The sequence below is a fragment of the Castor canadensis genome, chromosome X (genome assembly GCF_047511655.1).
Source record: "Castor canadensis chromosome X, mCasCan1.hap1v2, whole genome shotgun sequence".
In the NCBI taxonomy this organism is placed as follows: domain Eukaryota; kingdom Metazoa; phylum Chordata; class Mammalia; order Rodentia; family Castoridae; genus Castor; species Castor canadensis.
Window position 1 is genome coordinate 134771399 of NC_133405.1, and position 22850 is coordinate 134794248.

The window sequence follows — 22850 nt, forward strand, 5'->3', positions numbered from 1 at the left end:
TGCCCTTCCATTGGTGAAAGTCTTAAAAAGACATTCCAATCCAAAAAAGGAGAACTTGGCAAAAAAACAAATGTAATTATGAAAAGACACACTGCCCTGTAAGAAACCAGCCTTGAGAAAAGACATCTAAGTAGAAACTTGGTTCTTCGGGTTCTAATGGTGCCTAATTAAATGCGTAAGAGGCTGGGTCTGTACACATCTTGAGTCCCCTGTGTTTTAAATGCTGTGTCTTCTAGAGTTGCCTGTAAAGTGTAACTACACAGTACTGTGATGTTGGAAAGAATGCAGTGGGCTAATTTTATAATATTGAGAAATGAGCAGAAAATGCTCATGTTTCCTTTTTAGCTACCAAGAAAGGCAAATATGTGAACTGCCCAACTACACTATGGTTTAATAAGAGATATGGATAGTCTCCAAGATAAAAACATGTCTATGTCCTCATGGACATTCTCCATGATGACTCAGTGTTATAGATACTCTGGCAACTGATGGAATACATTCCAATATAATGTACCCTCCTTTTAGAACTCTCTTGAGCTTTCCAAGTTTTCTTTACTTTAACTTTGCCTCTGGGAATAAAACTCATATACCTTGGTTCAGGTCAACCCAATGAAGGCAAAAAACAAAACAAAACAACAATATACAAAAACAATACCCTAAACCTCACAACTCCTTTGAAAGGTTCACCCTGGAAACCAAAACCAAGGGTTATAAAGTTGATTGGATTCAAAACCGATGCATTTTTCAGACACAGAACTAAAAGTGCACCTTTGTTCCTGCCACATAAAAGAAAAGCAAACCCTTGTTTAATGGTTAACAATTTTTGGCAGCTACTGCTTTTTAAACTACTCCAGGGCCAAGATAACTATCTGGAGAGGCAAATTGCAGATCATTTGGACAGGAGATTATGCCATGTTGACCGGCCCTGAAGTTTGATTTTAAACAGTGAGTATATTCTTATTGTGCAGTCTACAATTGCTTGAGCCTTGTTACCTGTAGTCAGTAGTAACAGAGAAACCAAATACATTTATGCTGATGTCAAAGAATTGCTCAAGAGCTGGGGGAGATTCATGTAACATGTCACTAAGGTTTGTGTTGAAGGAAAGTTTTGTTTGAACAGAAATTTAAACTGAACCATTAATTTAAAAAATTAGAAAACACGAAGTGACTGATTTGCAACTCTAAAGTTTAATTTCTTGATTTTTATATGACTCAACTGTGAATTAACCAAAATTTTAAAAGATGAAAACAGCAGTGGAGCTAATTCAAAATAAAGTCATGTCTGTTTACTAACTAACGTGAAATAAAAGACTGAAAAGACAAGAAAATTCTTTTAACCATAAAAAACCCAAAATTTCATTTGGCTGAAGTCCATGGTGCAACACACACACACACACACACACACATACACACACACACACACACCCCTCCTGATAACATGTTTTATCAATTTACAATTGTATCGAGGGCCTACTATGAAGGATCCTTGTTGGGAATAATGTCAAGGGAAAGAAGCAAGACCACTGGTCTGGTAAGCAAAAAGTATCCCTTCCTTTGCCCTCACCACTGCATTAGTCCTCTCCCTGCTGCTCTGAGCTGGTAGTGCCAAACCATGTATTCACTGCCAACATAATCATTTGGCAGCACTGTCTAATAAGAACAAGCATCTTTCAAGTGTTTTGATCTGTGGGTTAGATGATATGCCAGCTCAGTATTCTTAATATCTGTCTTATAATCCCCAATTGCTGTTGTGTAATAAAAACACAATGTGGAATAGATAAACTATAGCTTGAGTAAAATCTGAACTAACTTCAAACTGTTTCTGAAAATTGAGTGGAACCACAATCATTTGAAGAAAGTAGAGCCTCAGAATTTTAGCTTCCACTTCATGTCATGAGCAAATTAAATTTAGATAAAGCAATTTTTTAAAATATACTTTTGAAGCTATTGGAAATATTTGAGCATAGAATATTAGAGGACACTAAGAAATTATTGTTAGTTTTGTTGTATGTGATTTTCTTTAAAGTCTTTCAAAAGGATCCATATTGAAATGTTTACTTGGGAAATTAAAATAGAAGATTTGCTTCTTTTTTGTGGTGCTAGGGATTGAACCCAGGTCCTTGCACATGCTAGCCAAGTGTTCACTGACTCCAGGAACATACAATAAAATGGTGGTGGTGATTAATGAAGAAAACTGATGAATATTGATAGTTATTGACACTAGTTGGTCAGCTCACACTTATTTATCAAATTATTCTTTCTACTTCTGCACAAGTTTTTAAGATGTTAGGACACAAATAATAATAACGGTAAAACAAGTTATTTGCTACATAAAAAGAAAGGTTTTCAAAAACAAAGTAAGATAGTTTAAGGTTTCAAAACTTAAGGGAATCACAATAACATACCACTACATAGGATGACTAAAACCAAAAGAAATAAACAAAACCCTGACACTATTAAATGCTGGTAAGTATGCAGAGCAAATGGAATGCTCAGATGTTGCTAATGAGAATGCAAAATAGTAGGACCTCCTTGAAAAGTGTTTAGCAGTTTCTTATAAATTTAAATGAATTATCATACAATGCCATAATCCCACTTCTTGGTACTCACCCAAGAGAGATTAAAATTTATATGCACACAAAACCCAACTATGGGGACAGAAAAGAAAGCAATCGTCATCTTTTGGTAGGGGGCAAGGACTAACTGTATAGGGTCAGCATGAGTGAATTTTCTAGAGTGATAGCATTATGACGCCTTGATTATTGTGGGAGTTACGCAACAAAGGAACATGTTCACGCAAAAATGTGTATAGGAATGTTATGGCAGCATTATTCATAATAGACGAAAGATGTAAATAATCCAAATGCCCTTCAACTGATGACTGGGTGGACAAAATGTGGTCTATCCACACAAGGGAATATTATTCAACTATAGAGAGGAATTAAGTAATGATACATTCTACAACACAGATGAATCTCAAAAATTATGTTGAGTAAATAGTCAATCACAAAATATCACATATTGTATTATTCAATTTATATGAAATGTCCTTAATAGGCAAATTCACACAATAGAAAGTAGATTAGTGGTTGCCAGGGGCTGGGGGAAGGAAGGAGTGGCATGTAATGCTCAAAGGGTACAGAGTTTTTTATTGGGGTGATGAAAGGGTTCTGGAATTAGATAGTGGTGATTGTTGCCCAAATCTGTTATTATACTGAAACCCACTGAATTGTTCACTTTAAAATGGGTGACTTATTAGCTGGTCACAGTGGCTCAAGCCTGTAATCCTAGCTACTTGGGAGGCTAAGATTAGAAGGATCATGGCTTAAGGCCAGCCCAGGCAAAATTTATGCAAGACCCCATCTCAACCAATAGCTGGGCATGGTGGCTCATGCCTGTGATTCCAGAAATGGTGGGAATCACGACCTGAGTGAAAAGTGAGACCCCCCCATCTCAAAAATAACCAGTGCAGAAAGGGCTGTAGGCGTGACTCAAGCAATAGAGCATCTGTCTAGCAAGCATGATGCTCTGAGTTCAAACCCCAGTACCACCAAAAAAAAAAAAGGTGACATTTATAGTTTGTAAACTATAACTCAATTTAAATGCAAAGACTAATGCTCTCTCAATTTAAAAAAGGGACACTTTCTTTGAATGCATATTTCTGTAGGTCAATGACCATATAGGTTCTTGCCTTCAACATGACTTGTTTGCATGGTTGATCTTGGCCTTATGTGTTGATTTTAATATTCTAACTGTTGAGATTCTTAGTACAATTTGCTTTCATTTATATGAATTGCCTTTAAGAATAACAGTCAGTCATTTACATGAATTGCCTTTAAGAATAACAGTCATTTATATGAATTGCCTTTAAGAATAACAGTCAGTTTTGAGATTCAAGAGGGCAGTTTAGAGGTAATCAGTGTGCCCCTGCTTCTTGAGGGTATTGAACCCAAACAACAAATGTGTAGTTGTATGCTGATGTTGGGGTGAAATCGTAGGAAAGTGCTGGAGTAAATTAGTGACCAGGCAAAAGACACAAATATTGGATATTAGAATAGTTAAGAGAAACACAGTGCCCAGCTCTTGGCTTGGCAGAGAAGGGGAAACTAAGTATCAGCAGGGGTTTAAATGAGAGAGCGTCTTGGTGATCTCCACAAGTGCAAAATCTGGCCCCTTGCAAGCACAGTCTAAACAGACAAGAGACCTGGAATCTGCATAGCAAGCTGGCACTGGAGAAGTTGTTTGCACTTCCCAGAACATTCATATGATGCCATATACATACATAGCATGTCAGAAAACTACCAAATCACAAATAAGAAAAGATGTGGAAAAGAACCAAAAAATGCACAAAGCAAGCAAAATACAATCAACAAAATGACTGGAAGAAGTTCATACTTATCAATAATAACCTTAAATGTAAATGGATTAAACTCACCAATGAAAAGAGACAGACTGGCTGAATGGATAAAATTATAAGACCTGACTACGTGCTACCTATGAGAAACTCACCTCACTAATAAAGTCACACATCAACTAAGAGGGCAACAAAAACTACAAAACACTGATGAAAGAAATCAGAGGACTTAAAGGCATGGAAAGATATCCCATGTTCTTAGATCAGAAGAATCAGTATTATTCAAATGACAATAATACCCAAAGCAAAGCAATACCATTCAAAATTCCAATGACTTTCTTCATAATAATAGGAAAAAAACCAGTCCTAATATTCATGTGGAACCACAAAAGACCAAGAATCCTGAACAAAAAAAAAAGACAAGACTGGAGACATCACAAAATCTGACTTCAAAATATAGCAAGCTATAGTTATTAAAACAGCATAGTACTGACCCAAAAACCAGACAGACTAATGGCAAAATAGAGAATCCAGAAATTAATCCATGCTCATAGAGCCAATTTTTTGTTGTTGTTGTTTTGACATAGGATCTTGCTTTGGAGCCCAGGCTGGTCTCAAAACTAGTGATCCTCCTGCTTCAACCTCCTGAGTAGTGGGATTACAGGTCTACTACACCTGGTCTGAGCCAACTGATTTTTGATAAAGGCACTAAGAATACACTCTGGAAAAAAGAAAGTCTCTTTAAAAGGTGCTGGAAAACTGAATATGAATTTGTAGAACAAAACTTGATCCCTTTCTCTAATCATACACAAAAATCACTCAAAATTGATCAAAAACATAAACTTTAAATCTGAGACTAGGAAATTACTACATCTAAACACAGAGGGAAAACTTCAAACATTGGTGTAGGCCATATTTTAAATACAACACCAAAAGCACAGACAGCAAAAGTCAAACTAGACAAATGGGTTTACATCAAACTGAGAAGCTTCTGCACAGCAAAGGAAATAACCAACATGATTAAGACACAACCTGTCATGTTTGCAAATGGTGTGTCCAACAAGAATTAACATCCAGAATATAGAAGCAACTCAAAAAGATGAACACCAAAACAGCAAACAATCCAATTTACATAATGGACTAAAGAACTAACCAGACACTTCTCAAAAGAAGTCATACAAATGGTGAGTAAATGCATGAAAAAAATATTCAGTTTCACTAACCATCAAAGAAATGCATATAAAAAACCCAATGACATATCATCTTACCCCAGTTAAAAGGGCCATCTTGAAAAAGACAGTAATGATGCTGGTAAGGATGAAGATAAATGGAAAGAAACCCTTATACACTGTTGGTGGGAATGTCAATTAGCACAGCTTAATGAAAAACAGTATGGATATTCCTCAAAAAACTAGAAATAGAACTGCCATATAATTCAGCACTTCCACTACTGGGTATATACCTACAGTAATTAAAATCTTTACACCAAAATGGTTTCTGTATACCTATGCTTATTGCTGCACTATTTGCAATAGCCAAAATATGGTGGATGAACAGATAAAGAAAATGTGCTATATTTACACAATGAACTACTACTCACCCATAAAAACAACTGAAATTCTGTCATTTTCAGCAACATGGATGAAAATGGAAAATATAATGTTGAGTAAAACAAGCCAGACACAGAAAGACAAACATTACATATTGTCATTCATTTGTGTAAACCAATAAAGGAAACTTTGTAGAAGTACAGAATGGAATTATGGTCACTACAGATGGAGGGTAATAATGGGGAAGGGGACAGAACAAAATTAAGAGGGACTTTTAGGGACTGGGAAGGGTATTTGGGAGAAAGAAGAAGGGGAGGTCCTGTGTAGATGAAGGGTGGATGGACGTGAACAATGTATGCATGTGTGGAAATATCACAGTGAACCCCATTAATTTGTACAATTAATGTGAGTTAATAAAAATATAAATAAAAATAATATCAGCCATTTCCCACATTTATGAAAATATAAAATTATTATCTTTTCTGTGTGGCAATCAGTCTTATTGAACATTGCATCCTAATCCTGGCGTATAGTAAGGATTTTATATTCATTAATGTTTACTAAATGATCTTTTTGGATGACAGCAAACTGTTCAGTTTGAAGAGATTATCAAACTTCTTTTTCCCAGACTTTTAATTCTTTCAATAAAGGAATTTTATCTGCATTTTCCTCTAGTTTGGACTAAGGAGTTTACATTAAAACTGAACACTTTTAATCTTAAAACTATTTGCTAGCTGCATGCAACTCTCTGTGAATTCCTTCCAGCTAAATATTCCATCACTCTTTTGTTCATTAAAAGAAATCTATTCCAGCAGCTCAGCTTTGTAAACAACTTTGCAATAAAAAAAAGTGTTCGCATTCAATGAATGAAAGCCATTTTAGACAGGAAATGGGCATCAGGTTCCAAATTCAGTGCCTGTGTTCCAATCAGGAACATTTTTAGGAAAATACTGGGATAGGGATTAGGAATGCCTTTCTCCAAATAATTAGCTGAAGATGTTCCTATTTCCTCAAATTAAAAGAAACAATGGATTTCAAAACTCCTCCTTTGCTATGGTCAAGGACAGATCCCTATATTAGGTATTTAGGCAAAAATGGAAAAAATAATATATTGTGTTTTATTTTGTAAGATAAGAAAATATTTTGAATTTACCAAGCAGTTGGTGGGGGTAGGAATATAAATTTGGAATAAGAAACTTTGGTTTCTAATTCTTTTGTTCTCCCACTATGTGACCTTGGGACTTCATAAAAATGAGAATAATATTGCCTACCTGGAAAAGTCATTGTGGATTTTAATTGATAATAAGTAGAGCAGACTCACTGAATAGGCGCTGATAACCCCAGATGAAATCAATCAGATTAAACAATTCATTGGGTTGCTATATTTGTGTAAACAACTAGACTGATAATACCTTGAAGGATACTTACTTACAGAGCTTACAGTCTTGTGAAGGAACACAGATAACTTCTAAGGCAATGGGAATAGGACTTTTCTTCTTCCTGATCTTCACTCTTCTGCATGAGTGAATGAAGCAAGGAATTATATAGTCATTTTCAAGGACACAAGTAAACAGGAACATTTAAAAATAAATGCTGCCATGATTTGGCAATCAAAGAGTCCTGATGAATAAAACCAGTAAGTGACAACTGTGAATATTCCACGAAAAAGTAAGTATGATACTAAGACACCCAGAGGCTCCTATGAATGAATGTGTTTCACCCTACAGGAATTACTCCTGGTCAGGGAACCAGCACACTGAAGACAGAATACTGCAATCCTGCCTTATCTTAGAGATTTCCTTTGCAACTTTTCATCATCTTAACTTCATCAGTCTCTCCTGTTTTATAGAAACATTGGATTATAACTCAACAAGTTTCATAAATCTAACCACAAGTTCTAAATCCATCGAGGAAGTATATCAACATTTTCCAGATTTATTTTTTTCTTTTACAAAGAAAAACCTGGAAATTCACTTTCCTCTCACAGCCAAGAAATTAGAGTGGGAAGTTTTGATCCAGATCAAAGCCCTACTGCTGTTCTGACTCAATTTTTATTAACTGAAACCTTTGAAGCCTATAGTTGACTAATATGTTTCTGAAGCTACCTCATCCCATTTCTGCATGTCTAGGTACTTAGTTCCTGTGCATTACATGATTTTATGAAATTTGTCAATGTATATTATGGAAGATAGCATTCAAATCCATGGCCCTGAAAGTGATTGCAGCTATGATATTTCCTCTAAAATTTTGCAGCATTTCAACTACATTGGAACATTTCATCCTACATTGACTCTAGAATACACATTATCTTACTAATCAGCAAATAGAGAGTTAAAATAATTTACTCAACTATTGAAATAATTTTTCAAAATTAATTCCCTGTCATGAAGGTTTTTTCATTTTATTAGCATGTATTCCTTGTACAGGGAGGATTCATTGTGCTAATTCCCAATAGCCTTATTTTGAACATTGGTTAGATTGTCCCCCATCATCTCCCTTCTCCCTGCCTGATGTGTATATATATATATATATATGAAGCCCATCAACCATATTCCCACACCTCATGAAGGCGTTTTAATGTATTCATCAAGAAGCTGGGCATGCAGCTACACATCAGACAAAGGACTGATAGCCAGAATACATAGGGAACTTAAAAAACTAAATTCTCCTAAAACTAATGAACCAACAAAGAAATGGGCAAGTGAACTAAACAGAACCTTCTCAAAAGAAGAAATTCAAATGACCAAAAAACACATGAAAAAATGCTCACCATCTCTAGCAATAAAGGAAATGCAAATTAAAACCACACTAAGATTCTACCTCACCCCTGTTAGAATAGCCATTATTAGCAACACCACCAACAACAGGTGTTGGCGAGGATGCAGGGGAAAAAGAAACCCTCTTACACTGCTGGTGGGAATGTAAACTAGTACAACCACTCCGGAAAAAAATTTGGAGGCTACTTAAAAAGCTAGACATTGATCTACCATTTGATCCAGCAATACCACTCTTGGGGATATACCCAAAAGACTGTGACACATGTTACTCCAGAGGCACCTGCACACCCATGTTTACTGTGGCACTATTCACAATAGCCAAGTTATGGAAACAGCCAAGATGACCCACTACTGACAAATGGATCAAGAAAATGTGGTATCTATACACAATGGAATTTTATGCAGCCACGAAGAAGAACGAAATGTTATCATTCGCTGGTAAATGGATGGAATTGGAGAGCATCATTCTGAGTGAGGTTAGCCTGGCCCAAAAGACCAAAAATCGTATGTTCTCCCTCATATGTGGACATTAGATCAAGGGCAAACACAACAAGGGGATTGGACTTTGAGCACATGATAAAAGCAAGAGCACACAAGGGAGGGGTGAGGATAGGTAAGACACCTAAAAAACTAGCTAGCATTTGTTGCCCTTAACACAGAGAAACTAAAGCAGATACCTTAAAAGCAACTGAGGCCAATAGGAAAAGGAGACCAGGAACTAGAGAAAAGGTTAGATCAAAAAGAATTAACTTAGAAGGTAACACACACGCACAGGAAATTAATGTGAGTCAACTCCCTGTATAGCTATCCTTATCTCAACCAGCAAAAACCCTTGTTCCTTCCTATTATTGCTTATACTCTCTCTACAACAAAATTAGAGATAAGGGCAAAATAGTTTCTGCTGGGTATTGAGGGGGTGGGGGGCAGAGGGAGGGGGCGGAGTGGGTGGTAAGGGAGGGGGTGAGGGCAGGGGGGAGAAATGACCCAAGCATTGTATGCACATATGAATAATAAAACAATAAAAAAAAAAGAAGCTGGGCATGGTGGTATACGTCTGTAATCCCAGCTGTCAGGAGGCCAAGGCAGGAAGGTGTTGAGTTTCAGGCCAGCCTGGGCTACATAGCGAGATAATGTATCCAAGGGCTAGGGTTGTAGCTCCGTGGTAGAGCGCTTGCCTAGCATGCAGAAAGCCTTATATTCGATCCCTACACTGCAAAAAGACATACAGAGCAAAGTCCTCTGGGTATCTTGAAGACAGCAGAAAGAACCATTACATGTGCTGGAAATCTTTCTCAGCTCAGGACTTGCAAATTTGTTTAAAAATGCAATTTTTAGAACTCAGTTGAGTCACAATTTGGCTTATTGATAGAACTGAATATTTCTGTCTCTCAAGGCTCATGTGATCGTAAACCTACTCTTTTCTATTGAAAATTCCAAATTTTTAAATCAAAACCCCAGAGCTGAGTCCTCAAATTACTTAGCAGCGAATATTTCTCAGAGAACCCATATCTTACAACCACATCTGCTAAACCATAAGATTTGTTAAGCTGTGGTCACTTTCCAAATTTGGCCTTTGCTCTACTTAGTTTGTGCCCAAAGGAATGCATGAATATAGTGATCAGAATGAATCTATAGTCTCTTTACTGGGTTTTGGCAAAACTTATTTTTTTCACAAGGGAAAAGCAAATTGCTGACCAAATTCTTAGATTGAAAAGCAGTTTACTAAATATTCCAACTCCAATGTTACAAAACAGTGCATTGAGACATGGATCCTTTATGTCTTACACCAATATTCGGTCTAATGAAATTTAAAATGTGAAAACATCTTTTTGATATTTTACTGAAATTGATTCTTTTACCTCAAATCCAATCTGTAAAGTGTGGTGTGGTTTGAAATTAAATTTCCAGGCTAGTAATAGAACATCATGGAAACTGAAAATATTGGAAGTTATTTTCTCTTTTTATTCATCTCCTGGTGAGCGTTAATGTACTTTTGTCTATCTTGCATTTTTTTTACATCTTTATCCCTTTTAAGGTTGTTAACATTGTAAAATATCATAAAACTCAGTAATGAATTCTAAAATGTTTTTATGCTACTTGAGAATAAATTCACAGAAATATCTTCATAGGAATTATAGTTATAGGGAAAAGAATTCAAAGATGCCCAAAAAGCCCGGAGGGTACAAGGAAAATAGAATTGATATCTCATTCCCAAAACGTTTTATATATATTTTAACCCTCCTAAAGTGAAATTATTTGAAGTTCTCCCCTGGTTCATCCTCCTCTATTTAGCCACTATTATACTCTAAAAGCTTATATTTCAAAGGTATAATGTTTAAGGAGAACATTAAACAAAACACCAGGCCAGAGATGAATCAAAGGACAGAGAGAAAGAATGTTAGTGTTTCATTTACTTCAACTCACTGAAATAATTTAAAGCAAGAACTTGGTTCAAATTACTCATATCATAAAATTCCAAGTTAAGAGGCCATTTAATAATAACAGTGGGTTATATTCAATTTGGTTCAGAACATCTCAAGAAACCTTAAAATAATATGTTTCTAAAATCTAACTTCCAAATAACTTTATAGTATATCTAATTTGGGGAAATGTATTATAAACACAAGTAATTTTGTTAAGTTCCAAAGTGATGCTTACTCCTCTATCTAGATAAAAAGCAATAATTAAAGTAAATCAAAGACTCCTCATTAGCCAGAATTCCCAACTTGCTGTGCCTTCTTTAAGTGATTATGATGATTTTTTGTTCTCTGCCCCATGGGGGGTATTTAAGTCAAGACAGAATCAATCAGTAGGTAAATTATACTGTGTTCTGGCCCTGAGGGTACAATTGACTTTATTTGTTTCAGATTTGGCAAACTATGGTCCACTGGGCAAATTTGACCACCATAAGTCAAATCTTGCCATACTTACTTCTTTCTGCATTGTGTTCAGCCATGTTTACACAACAGCTCCAGAGCCGAGTGGTTGAACAGAGACCACATAGCCCCTGAAGCCTAAACTACTTATTCTCTGGCCTTTCACATAGTAATTCTGATGATGCCAGCTAATCCTTTTAGTTTCTGTATCTATCACATTTTCCTGGATTCCTTACTGTCACCCAGACTCTTCTATGCTCAGTCTTTTTTTAATGGTTTTTATTAGTATATAATAGTTGTACAGGTATTTTCTTGTAATATTTCCATATATTCATACAATATACCCCAGTTTGGTTCGTCCCTTCCATTATTCTCCCTTTTCCCCCCTCCCACTTCTTAAAATGACTTCTATAGGTTTCAATGTTCCATATTTATACATGTGTAGAAATATATCAACCACATTCACCTTCATTTACCCTCCCCCTTGCATTAGTACCCTTCCCTTAACTTGTTTTACATTCCTGACCTTCATTGTTTAAGTGTCTGTTCATTGTTCAGTGAGGCTTTGCCTTGGTATTTTATCTGTAAATATATTGTACTTTAGTCATTCTAACGCCATTACTCCAGCTTACACTTCCCCCTACACCATATTGTTCAACAGTTTTCAGTGCATTTTATTGTGTTTCATCCTGCACAGATACAATGTGTATCAATATTATTTACTCTCTAAAATTTTCTTCTTTCCCTACTTCCTTGGTCTCCTCTAACAGTCCCACAACTGGAAACAGTCCCACTATTGGAACCAGTCTCACCATTGGAAACACGGTAATGCTTGCATTTGTATTTGGAACTATCTTCCACATATGAGAGAAAACATGTTAAGCAAAGTAAGCCAGGTTCAGAAAGGTTGCATGTTTTCTCTCATATGTTCAGTCTTAACCCCCATGAAATCTTGGTCTATGTTCCTTCTGGAGTTACTTTACTGGTCCTGCCAACATTTTCTTGAGCTCTTTGGGTAGTGAATTGGTTTTGTGGATTTTCTTGTGGTGCTGGGAATGGAAACCAGGGCCTCATGAATGAATGGTACAGGTAAGCTCTCTACCTCTGAGCTACATCCCCGCCATAACTTGGTTTTTAACCAAGCATCCAAATGCCATCCACCTGCTTAGCCTTTTCCACCTACATGCTCTCTGAACCCAAGAAAATTTTTTGTCCCTGGATAATAGTTCCATATTCTTTAGATGAACGACCCCTCTGCACATCTCCACCCTACCATCCCTGCTCTAACTCTACTTTTAGGTTTAAACTCTAGGACTTCTCATGTCCTATGCATGTTTTGATTGTCTTTAGAACAGAGTCCCATCAGCAGATTGGTGGTACAGCATCAAGTTCTGAAGACCCAATCAACTATGCTTGCTGTACTAGCCTACCTCAAATTATGTAGCCTGTTTCTGTGATTTCAATCTCATCTCTCAAATGGGGAAGAAGCAACAACTCTTCCGTCTGGAAGGATTACAATGAATGAAAGCAGAAATGATGGTAAGGGAAATAGAATTTCTAAATTGGATAGTTCACAATAGAATTAGAATTGGAAAATCACAGTGCTAATTTTCTCAGGAAAACTTTACCAATGGATATTAAAATGAATTGATAGCAGCCTAGGCATAAAAGGATATTAGTCTAAATAGTATCTCTCTCAAGAGAAGAATTATTAAGTTGATAGTGGAAAATCCTAGTAGATACTATCTTAGCCAGGTTATCAATGTCAATATCACCGGGAGTGGCTATGGACATCATGCACCTCAGATATGGTACATTGAGTAGGGTATATCACATCTGTAGTATTCTTGTCCTAAATGCATACTCCCCTTAGTCTAATCATAGGATGATACCTAACAAACTCAAATTAAGGGACATTCTACAAAAGTACCTGGTACACTTTAAAAGTGTCAAGGTCCTGAAAAATAAGGAAAGAAATGAACTTTTACAGATCTGAAGAGACTAAGGAGACATGACAAATTAATATAATGTGAACCAGGAATGGGGTCATAGAACAAAGTATGATACAAAAGTAGATCTTTTTATCTTCTATTGTGCCCACTGGTGACTTGTCCAGCATAACATGCTTCTAGAAAAATGATGGTCTTGACTGGAAACAGAACTACTGTCACCTTTTGAATAATTTGACATTTCTGAACTTAGAGTTGCAGGAGGAATCTATATAGATAGTGGTGCAAGGGAACATGAACCCTGACCTAATTGGGAAAATCACCAGGATCAGTGCTGGAGATGAGGGCACTGACAGTTCATAGCTACCATTGCTTTCCGTGTAGGCCATTTGAGTAGGAAGTTACTGTTTTCTCATAAAATGGTAATCTCACTTTCCAGGGTAAAATCAGTAGATTTCAGGTCATCCCTCTAACATAAGATGTTCCAAAATGCCAACTATAGAGCATTAGTTCGATTTTAGGGCCATAATTCTGTGAAAAGAGTACTTCCCTGAAAAAGGAGTTGTATGGACAAGTAATTTGGGGAAACATAGCATTTTCTGTGTACCTCTTGGAGATGTGCAGCACACAGCACATTTAAGACTGAAAAATTTTGCATGTCTGGATAACACTGCCTAAAAACACTTTCAAAGTAATTTACAATTGTTTTTTTAAAAATAGCAATACCTATTCACATCTGGAGAATCTTCTTCTTAGAGAAATCTTGAAGAACTTTGTTCTAAGGTCTTAATTTTGTGCTGGCCTCCAGAAGAATTGTTCATGAGATTTAATACTGGTGACAAGGAACAGACATTTACTCTATTCTAAGAAGATAAAATTAAATTTAAAAATCAGATACAATGAAAATTGCACTTATTTAATAACTGATGATAATAACTACATAGAAAATGAAAAGAAGGTGTCTGTTTTCTATATCAGCATTTATATTGTAAGATTTACAAAATCAAACAAAATATAGAACTCTAATTTCTAAGTCAGGCAACAGGCATTCGTTAAATACTGCTTTCACTCTTTTGTCTGTTAGTTGTGGATATTACAAAGGTATATTGGGCGCAGAGATTACCATAGATATGTGATATTAATAATGAATATTTATGGAGTCTCTAACATGTGCTTTTCACATATTCTTTCACTTAGTCCCTATTGAAGGCACACAAGGTAAGTACTGATCTTATGCCCATGTTGTCTGAGGTTTGGCTCAGGAACTTTTCTAAGTCACATAGATAGTAGAGAGCTAGGAATTTAAGGCCATGTTTCATTCCAGAAACTTCATGCCTGACCATTATGATCAGTCACCAAACTGCATTCATGAGTCCTTGCTACTTAGTCATATAGAAGAAAATTTATCAGGTTGAGTGCTCATATAAAAGTGACCCACTTGCTGTGACTTCACTTTAAAATCTCATCTTTGCTCAACTTAAAATATGTGTGTGTACATATATACATGAATGTGGTGTATTACTTGGTGTAATCAATATACACATAATACATCACATTCAATACATATCCACGGTATCTCATATATTTATTTTTTACATTCCTATCTCTTCAAGGAACCTCCTATCCCTTGCTTTTGTAGGAATTCTTTCTTTAAAAAGGCTTGTCTGTGTTCATTTTATAGTCCACCTTCCATGGCATGCCACATGTAAAATTTCAGTCTTGTGTGCATATGTGTGGATTTCATAGTCTGTCATTATCTCACAGTGACATGGAATTAAAGGCCTTTCCGTGTGTTTGTTGGTGACTCTTTGTTCCTTGGTCACACTGGGTACTATGAGCATGAAGTAACCCTATTGGGTTACCAGGAGTTCTCATCTAGCATGCCAGATATTATTTTAGACAACTCTACTTGTTCATAGTTTCTTGGTTGGCTGGTCATCTCCTATCCCTTTGGGTTTCTACCTTTGAATATTTATTTATGGTTCTGTTGTTTTAGAATGCAGGCTTTCCTCTTCCATGATATCCTTTCAAAATATTAAGTCAACCATGAAGATGACAAAACATCCTTATTGAATTATCTTTTCTTGTGTAGCCTCCATCCTGCAGATTCCCAGTAGGGGATTAAGGAGAGACTTGCTACTGACCGAGTGCCAAGCTGTCCACCATATCGTGTCTGTTGAATATCCACATGGCAAGAGCTCATGTGCAGGGCTTGGGGCCATCCTAAGATAAGCCCCTTCCCTTCCAAATCCATCCTGAGATGACTTTCCCATTTCCTGTCCTGCTGATTACACCCTTGAAAGAGATTTGAAGTCTGGTGAGTCTTTGATGTTTTCTTCTGGCCATGCCAAAGCCTCCCCAGGGGACAACAGGCTCTCTCAAGCCTGTGCAAATGGGGTTTTAAGCCAGAAGCATCTGCCAAACTTTGTGTTTCATTGCTCTCTCTTTGATGTCCAGCTAGCATGGTGCCTTGTATGCCTCACCCAGTGCCTGGCATGTAGCAAGTCCTCATTCCACTGCCTTACTATGGAAACTTGTGTGGAAAATATTTCTGGAACTCCTCCCCTCCCCCTTCTTCCTATTCCAAGTTTATTTCATTCTTCCCATTTCATCTCCTTCCCTTTCCTCTGCATCATATAGACATTTGTCCAATGTGAAGAAACTTCAGTAAATTAGAACAAAACAAATAAATAAATAACAGGATGAGATAAAAGTGTGGTTCCTTTAAATGGCAGATTTGGGAACTGAAATGCATTTAAGCATCACTTTACTCATACGTTAAAAATCCGTGGTTTCAAGGCATCAGACCTTCTGAGAAGGCTTTGGACCAATCCAATATGCCCAGTTCAAATATATTCTGTTCTTGTCCTTTCTGAGGTTTGAGAAGGGCATGTATGGAGGAGCTAACCTGAAAATGAGATCCTAACAAATTGAAAATCCCTTTCATCACCTATTGACAAATGCATGGGTGTCTACTGACAGCTTTCTCCATGTCATTTTATTTTATGCTCACTAGTTGGTTTCCAAATGGAATCCTGAATAAACTAGTGAAATAAAACACAAGGGGTGAATGTTTTTTCTCTTTTTGTGCTACTGGAGATTGACCCAGGGCTTGGTTCATGCTAGACAAGCGCATAACTTGAGCTATACCCCCAGCCCAAGGGATGCACCTTTTAATGTTTAAGAGTTTGAGTAAGGCACTGATGCCATTTGAAATATGCATGCATACACTTCAGTTCATAAACTTTTAGAAATAGAAAGACAAAAGAATTTTCCAATGTAACTGTTATTATACAAAAATAGGTGCTGAAACATGTAGAGGTAATAGCTGGAACTTCAACCATTTTGCCCCTCAAGGCTTTCTACTTGAAGATATGGGTTTTTTCCTAGTGCAAACCACCTTCCAAGTGCAAGAAAGAAAACCATGATTAGATGTGTCGAGTCAGCATTTTTGCCACTCTGTTTCCTGATTCCAGGGGAGTCGTAGCTCTAAAAGTCCTACCAAAGTAATATTCAACACACAGGATGTGGTCTCTGGTAATAGCCTTCTTTCATTTTCAGAAGAAAATAAATACACCAATACATAAATTAATACAAATTTATAAAATTTATTTAAAAGAGAACCAACTTCCTGCCTGAGTGGAAGCAAGATTTGTCTATGGTAAAAACCATAGAAAATAAGAAAGAGTTAAGGGAGTCATTGGGCCAAACATCCAATGAACAAAAAATGTTGTACTAAGCACACAAATTCACAAATTCTTTATAAATACTTATGGGACTTTTATAAGGTGCCTTGCATGGTCTTAGATATGCTGGTCTCTAAAAGATAAATATAAGAGATTATCTTTGCAAACAAAGGACTTATTATTTTAAAAATGAAAACTGCATTGGGAGTCCTGGAAACATTTAAAAATTTTGAAAGAGAAAGGCATATCGAGTTAAAAATATGTTGGTCATATGAAATGAGGGGAAATACTTTGTTTTCATGTCAGAACCAATATAAATTTAAAAATATTTCCTCTGGAGAAATAGCTTAGAGATCTTTCAATAATGTTCCCAAGTCAGCAAAAACTCTACTAATTTACCATTGTATTTTTCCCAGAATATACTAGTAAATGGAGAATGAGGCTAACCTTAGGGCAATGATTCGTTTTAGAAATGTACTTTCACTCAACCATAGCTGAAATTGATTGCAAAATATTAAATTCTACTCTCTTTAAACCCCAAATGGGATCATCCAGAAAGTAGTCAGAAGATAAATTGGAGGACCAAACAATCCTGCCTTACAGGTACTTGAAACCATCAGAATTAAATTGCTGCCACACCCTGAAAACTTCAGTCTGGTATCCAGTGTGATTATAAGGTTCTTAGGCACAAATGTGCTAAACTTAAATAATGCTTTCTAAAGGAGATATTAGAATAGATTGCATTGTAAATTATGGTGCAAGAGATGCCCCTCCTGTTACCCACAAACATTTGTTGACATATTTGCTGTCTTCCTTCTCCCAGGCCTCCTATTACCCAGCTGCTGTCCAGGGGTCTCTCTAGCTGTTGAGTAAACAGTCTGTGGTTGATGACAAAGGAACTGCTTTTCCTTGTGTTAGGGCAGTTTGAATGGTTGTGTTAAGTACTTCAGAACACTAATCCGGGAAATGTTGGAAGGTGGTAACATACAGGATTAAACCTGAAGGCTAAATCTGTTCTTGCATCAGGTTGTCCTTGGTTTTGTTTGACATGTAAGAAAGGGTTAGAAGGTTACAAGTGTGGGAATTTCTGTAGGTTGTCAATTTGCATAACAGCCTGTTAATCTGGAATGCATGCTCAAGGGTAAATGGATCTCACCTAGAGTTTTAACAGACCATAATGTATTTGGATGGGTTTTCCCCAGTTCTCTACTGGAAGCCTGACTCCTCTGTCCAATTTGAATGGGAAGGCAACTCTTAAGCCATGGTTTTGAAAGATGGAGCTTTCAGCTACTTGTGTAAGCATGAAATGAAAATAGCAATCAAAAATAGAAATCTGAAATTTCAGGTAAACTTCAGCACCAGAAACTCTTTGTTACAGACAGAAAGGGACAGGGGCTCATTATTTTCATGTAGCTAAGAAATAGAAGTTCAATTAAAATTTAAATGTAATTGAATCAAAAACACCTACAACAACCCCTAACTAACTAATTAAACTTTCTCAGGTGTTGAAATGTAGTCCTGGACATACCATTTTGCAGCTGTGTTCATCACACTTCAGAAAAACAACTATGGAAGAGGTATGTACATTTGAGGGAAGAGGTCAGTGATGTTTATTGAATATTTAATATGTGCTAAAGCAGAGCTTTTCAAAAATATGAATAAAATGTCAGCAAATCAAATCTAACAATATATAAAAAGGATAATATACATTATGGCATGCTGGGTTAATCCCAGGAATGTAGGTTGGCAGAAAATGTGAAAATCAATCAATGTAATTCATTATTATATTAACAAACTAAAAACTTATATGATTATCTTAATAAACACAGAACAAGCATTTGTCAAAATCCAACATCCATTCCTGACAAAACCTCTCAGCAAATAAAAGGGAAATTCCTCAACCTGATAATGGGTATCTATGTAAAGCCCACAGCTAACATCATATTTAATGATGACACACTGAAAACTTTATGAAATCAGACAGGATATCAGAATGTCCATTTTTATCACCTCTGTTCAACATTATAATGGAGATTCCAGTCAGAGAAACCAGTTAAGGAAAAGAAACGAAGGTATCTAAGTTAAAAAGCAAAAATTACAGTTACCTGTATCCCCAGATGACATAATAGCCTATGTAGAAAATCCAATGAAATCTATTTTAAAATCTGGAGTTGATGAATGAGGGGAGCAAAGGTGTAAGGTACAAGAGCATTATACAAACAGTAATTGGGCTGGCATGTGTTGGAAGTAATAACCCTCCAGTGCTGCAAACAAACACACAAGAGACAGAAAATCTTGACAAGGCAATTTTCTCTTGATCAAGAGGGTGCAAGCATGTGCTCACTCCCACTAAGCCTCACGTAAGCACAAAATGGCTGACAGTGGCTCCTCCTTATATCCCTGACGCAGTTGTACCTGCCCCTCAGCTGGGATTTGTCCAGGTCAAAGGTTCACAGTCTTTCCCCACTGGCTAAAAGGCTTGGGGGATGGGTTAGGACATGAAGTTTGGCAGGCAATGGAGTTGTACAGGAATCCAGAAGAAGAAGCAAGGACCCTTTAAACATGCAAGTCACTTAAGGTGGCAACCTGAGCAATTTTTAAGTAATCTAAGAGGGTAACAAATACTTGGATAGAAAAGATCATTTTTCTTACACATGGAGCAATAGGATATTGAAATAAAAATCACTTATAATAACATACATGTAAGAAATGCTTAGGGAGAAATTGGAAATTGAACACTGCTATGGTTTGAATATGTAATGTCTTCCAAAAGCTCATGTGTTGAATGCTTGGTTACCATCTGGTGGTGCTATTTGGGAAGATTCTGGAAACTTTAAGAGGTGGGGCATAAGTAGAGGAACAATTTACTGGAGATACATCCATGTTCTTGGGGGACGTATCTTGTATCTTGTCCTGGCCTCTCAATCTCTCTCTCTCTCCCTCTCTTATTCCAGTTTCTAGTCCACCATGAGGTGAGAATAGCCTCTGCTACATGGTCCTGCTACCATGATGTCTGCCTCATCACAGGTCCAAAACAAATGGAGCCAATGACTATGGACTGAAACCTCTGAAAGCATCCATTCAGTTGTTTCTGTTGGATATTTTGTCACAGTGACACAAAAAGAACCAATCCAGACAAAATATGCAAAAGGCATGTACAGTTAAAACTAAAACTTTGCTAGCATAAATTAAGTGGTTATCTGCATAAATGACTAGATGTATCTTTTTCTTTCTTATTTAATTTTTACTACCATAAATTAATTGTGCAAAGAGGTTTCATTGTGATGTTTTCATATATGCAGAAAAATATACTTCGATCATATTCACTCCCTCTATTATACTTTCTTAAATCCCCACTCTCCTCCCCCCTTTTTTAAACAGTATTTAGTGGGTTTTATTACTTACTTTGATCATGACACCCCCAGCACCCTTTCCTTTCCCTCTCTCTTTTTGCTGGTTCCCACCAGCAGGCTGTCCCCATTTATACTCATGTCCCATTATTATCATTATTATTATTATTATTACCATTGGTCTAGATTCTGCATATGACAAAACCCATGCAATATTTGGCTTTTTGAGCTTGGCTTATCTTGCTCAATATGATGATCTCCATTTCCATCCATTTTCCCACAACCCACATGATTTTATGTGGCTGAATACTACTCCACTGAGTATATAGACCATATTTTCTTAATCCATTCATTGGTTGTTGAGCACCTAGGCTGATCCCATATCTTGGCTATTGTGAATACTGCTATAATAAACATGAGTGTGCAGGTGTCTCCTTTGTGTGTTGATTTATATTTCTTCAGATATATGCTCACAAGTGGCATAATAGTGTCATGGTAGTTTAAATTTTAGTTTTTTGAGGAACCTCCATACTGATTTCCATACTGGGTATACTAATTTACTTTCCCACCAACACTCTATGATGATTCCTTTTTTCCCTCTTTCTCACCAGCTTCGTTGTTGCTTGTTTTCTTTATGATTGTCATTCTGACTGTGGTGAGATGTAATCTTAATATCATATTGATGTGCATTTCTTTTATTGTTAGATACATCATTTTTAAGAGTCAGAAGACTCAATATTGTTAAGATATCACTTCTCCCAAAATTGGTCTACAGATTCAATGCACTCCTAATCAGAATCCCAGCATAATTTTCATAGTTATTGATGATTACAAAGGTTTCAAAATTATATGTTCATTGAAGAAAAATAGCCTCTTCAACAAATGGTGCTGGAAAAATTGGATAGTCACATGTAAAAGACTGAAGCTAGATTCCTTTCTCCCACATGAACAAAATCAACTTAAAATGAATAATTTTAATGTAAGATCTGGAACTTTGAAACTACTAGAGGAAAATGTAGAGAAAATAGTGCAAGACATTAGCACAAGTAATGATTTCCTGAATAGGATTCTAATAGGTCAGGAAATTTAAAGAAATAATTGACATGGGATTCTATCAAATTAAAAAATTTCTGTATAGCAGATAAAGCAATCAGCAGAATGAAAAGACAGACTGCAGAATGGGAGAAGATATTTGCCATCCATTCATCTTACGAATGACTAATATCCAGAATACATAAATAACTTTAAAAAATCAAACACCAAAGGAACTGGGCAAATAATCTGTATAGATGCTTTCTCAAAAGAAGTACAAATGGCCAATAAATATATAAATAAATGATCACCAACTTTATCTATCAGGGAAATGCAAATCAAAACTACATTGAGACTGGGCACTATGGTTCACATCTGCAATCCCAGCTACTTGGGAGGTGGATATAAGGAGGATCGTAATTCAAGGCCAACCCAGGTAAAAAGTTAGTGAGACCTCCATCTCAACCAATAACTGGACATGTTGGCATGTGCCTGTTATCCCATATATGTGGGAAGCATAAATAGGAGGGTTGTAGTCCAGGCCAGCCTGGGCAAAAATCATGAGACCCTATTCAAAAAATAATTAAAGCAAAAAGGGCTAGGGGCATAGTTCAAATGGTAGAGTGCCTGCCGAGCACATATGAGACCCTGAGTTCAACACCCAGTACCAAAAAATGTTATTAACATTCCATCTCACTCTACTTAGAATAGCTACTATATAAAAATGAACAAAAAATACAAATGCTGGTAAGGATGTGGGAAAAAAGGAACCCTTCTACAATGTTGGTGGGAATGTAAGCTAGTACAGCTACTATAGAATTCAGTATGGAGGTTATTCAACATACTAAAAATACAACTGTTGTATGACCCAGCTATACCAGTCCTGGGTATATACCTGAAGGAAATGAAGTCAGCATATGTAAAACAAACCCGTACACAAATGTTTATTGTAGCATTACTCACAATAGCCAAGCTGTAGAATCAGCCTAGGTGCCTATCAACAAATGAATGAATAAAGAAATATTCTTATCTATCTATCTATTCATCTATCTATCTGTCTATCTATACACACAATGGAGTTTTGTTCAGCCATAAAGAAGAAAAAAACCATGTCATTTGCAGTAAAATGGATGGAATTGGAAGTTACCATGTTAAATGAAATAAGCCATACATAGGAAGACAAGCATTCCACGTATTCTCTTAAATGCGGAAGCTAGAATTTAAAAAAAAAGATGGCCTGAAAGGAGTAGTGAAGCTACAGGGAAAAGTCAAGAGG

The 22850-nt window shown here is 36.4% G+C and overlaps 1 long non-coding RNA gene across 2 annotated transcripts; it reads left to right on the forward strand.

The window, feature by feature from the left end:
* Positions 1-895: 895 nt before the first annotated feature.
* LOC141419745 (uncharacterized) lies at positions 896-20925 on the forward strand. 2 transcript variants are annotated; one of them, XR_012444406.1, is made up of 4 exons: positions 12927-13096; positions 15599-15823; positions 18695-18769; positions 20147-20925. It is a non-coding gene; the product is annotated as an uncharacterized lncRNA (long non-coding RNA). The 2 variants fall into 2 exon arrangements; XR_012444407.1 differs by lacking the exons at positions 12927-13096; positions 15599-15823 and adding an exon at positions 896-945.
* Positions 20926-22850: the final 1925 nt, after the last annotated feature.